The sequence below is a fragment of the Boleophthalmus pectinirostris genome, unplaced genomic scaffold (genome assembly GCF_026225935.1).
Source record: "Boleophthalmus pectinirostris isolate CB_2022bp ecotype Guang Dong unplaced genomic scaffold, ASM2622593v1 HiC_scaffold_21, whole genome shotgun sequence".
Taxonomy (NCBI): domain Eukaryota; kingdom Metazoa; phylum Chordata; class Actinopteri; order Gobiiformes; family Gobiidae; genus Boleophthalmus; species Boleophthalmus pectinirostris.
This window is the reverse complement of record NW_026571175.1, coordinates 37718263-37720762: the sequence shown is the minus strand read 5'-3', so window position 1 is coordinate 37720762 and position 2500 is coordinate 37718263. Positions and strand designations below refer to the sequence as shown.

General features: G+C 46.3%; 1 protein-coding gene across 1 annotated transcript in view; it reads left to right on the top strand.

Moving 5' to 3' along the window:
- The window catches only part of LOC129410041 (cytoplasmic dynein 1 intermediate chain 1-like), a 43853-nt gene that overhangs the window by 25245 nt on the left and 16108 nt on the right, over window positions 1-2500 (top strand). The window lies entirely within an intron of this gene.

The window sequence follows — 2500 nt, the reverse complement described above, 5'->3', positions numbered from 1 at the left end:
TACACACACACTACACACAACACACACACTACACAACTACACACAACAACTACACACAACTACACACAACTACACACACAACTACACACAACTACACACAACACACACAACACACACAATACACACACATACACTACACACACAACTACACACAACTACACACAACTACACAACTGTACACACAACTGCACACACAACTACACACAACTACACACACAACTACACACAACTACACAACTGTACACACAACTGCACTCACAACTACACACACAATTACACACACAACTACACAACTGTACACACAACTACACAACTATACAACTACACAACTACACAACTACACATACAACTACACAACTACACACACAACTACACAACTACACACAGAACTACACAACTACACAACTGTACACACAACTGCACACACAACTACACAACTACACACACAACTACACAACTACACACACAACTACACACACAACTACACACACAACTATACACACAACTACACAACTACACACACAACTATACACAAAACTACACAACTACACACACAACTACACACACAACTACACAACTATACACACAACTACACAACTATACAACTACACACACAACTACACAACTACACACACAACTACACACTGCAGGAGAACGTGTGAACAGTTCTGTGTTCCGCAGGAGAACGTGTGAACAGAACGTGTGAAGTGTTCTATGTTCTGCAGGAGAGCGTGTGAACAGAACGTGTGAAGTGTTCTATGTTCCGCAGGAGAGCGTGTGAACAGAACGTGTGAAGTGTTCTATGTTCCGCAGGAGAGCGTGTGAACAGAACTTGTGAAGTGTTCTATGTTCCGCAGGAGAACGTGTGAACAGAACGTGTGAAGTGTTCTATGTTCCGCAGGACAACGTGTGAAGTGTTCTATGTTCCGCAGGAGAACGTGTGAAGTGTTCTATGTTCCGCAGGAGAACATGTGAAGTGTTCTATGTTCCGCAGGAGAGTGTGTGAACAGAACGTGTGAAGTGTTCTATGTTCCGCAGGAGAGCGTGTGAAGTGTTCTATGTTCCGCAGGAGAACGTGTGAAGTGTTCTATGTTCCGCAGGAGAACATGTGAAGTGTTCTATGTTCCGCAGGAGAGCGTGTGAACAGAACGTGTGAAGTGTTCTGTGTTCCGCAGGAGAGCGTGTGAAGTGTTCTATGTTCCGCAGGAGAACGTGTGAAGTGTTCTATGTTCCGCAGGAGAACATGTGAAGTGTTCTATGTTCCGCAGGAGAGCGTGTGAACAGAACGTGTGAAGTGTTCTATGTTCCGCAGGAGAGTGTGTGAACAGAACGTGTGAAGTGTTCTATGTTCCGCAGGAGAGTGTGTGAACAGAACGTGTGAAGTGTTCTATGTTCCGCAGGAGAGCGTGTGAACAGAACGTGTGAAGTGTTCTATGTTCCGCAGGAGAGTGTGTGAACAGAACGTGTGAAGTGTTCTATGTTCCGCAGGAGAGTGTGTGAACAGAACGTGTGAAGTGTTCTATGTTCCGCAGGAGAACGTGTGAAGTGTTCTATGTTCCGCAGGAGAGCGTGTGAACAGAACGTGTGAAGTGTTCTATGTTCCGCAGGAGAGTGTGTGAACAGAACGTGTGAAGTGTTCTATGTTCCGCAGGAGAGTGTGTGAACAGAACGTGTGAAGTGTTCTATGTTCCGCAGGAGAGTGTGTGGAACAGAACGTGTGAAGTGTTCTATGTTCCGCAGGAGAGCGTGTGAACAGAACGTGTGAAGTGTTCTATGTTCCGCAGGAGAGCGTGTGAACAGAACGTGTGAAGTGTTCTATGTTCCGCAGGAGAGCGTGTGAACAGAACGTGTGAAGTGTTCTATGTTCCGCAGGAGAGCGTGTGAACAGAACGTGTGAAGTGTTCTATGTTCCGCAGGAGAGCGTGTGAACAGAACGTGTGAAGTGTTCTATGTTCCGCAGGAGAGCGTGTGAACAGAACGTGTGAAGTGTTCTATGTTCCGCAGGAGAGTGTGTGAACAGAACGTGTGAAGTGTTCTATGTTCCGCAGGAGAACGTGTGAACAGAACGTGTGAAGTGTTCTGTGTTCCGCAGGAGAACGTGTGAACAGAACGTGTGAAGTGTTCTATGTTCCGCAGGAGAACGTGTGAAGTGTTCTATGTTCCGCAGGAGAACGTGTGAAGTGTTCTATGTTCCGCAGGAGAGTGTGTGAACAGAACGTGTGAAGTGTTCTATGTTCCGCAGGAGAGTGTGTGAACAGAACGTGTGAAGTGTTCTATGTTCCGCAGGAGAGTGTGTGAACAGAACGTGTGAAGTGTTCTATGTTCCGCAGGAGAGCGTGTGAACAGAACGTGTGAAGTGTTCTATGTTCCGCAGGAGAGTGTGTGAACAGAACGTGTGAAGTGTTCTATGTTCCGCAGGAGAACGTGTGAACAGAACGTGTGAAGTGTTCTATGTTCCGCAGGAGAACGTGTGAACAGAACGTGTGAACAGAATGTGTGA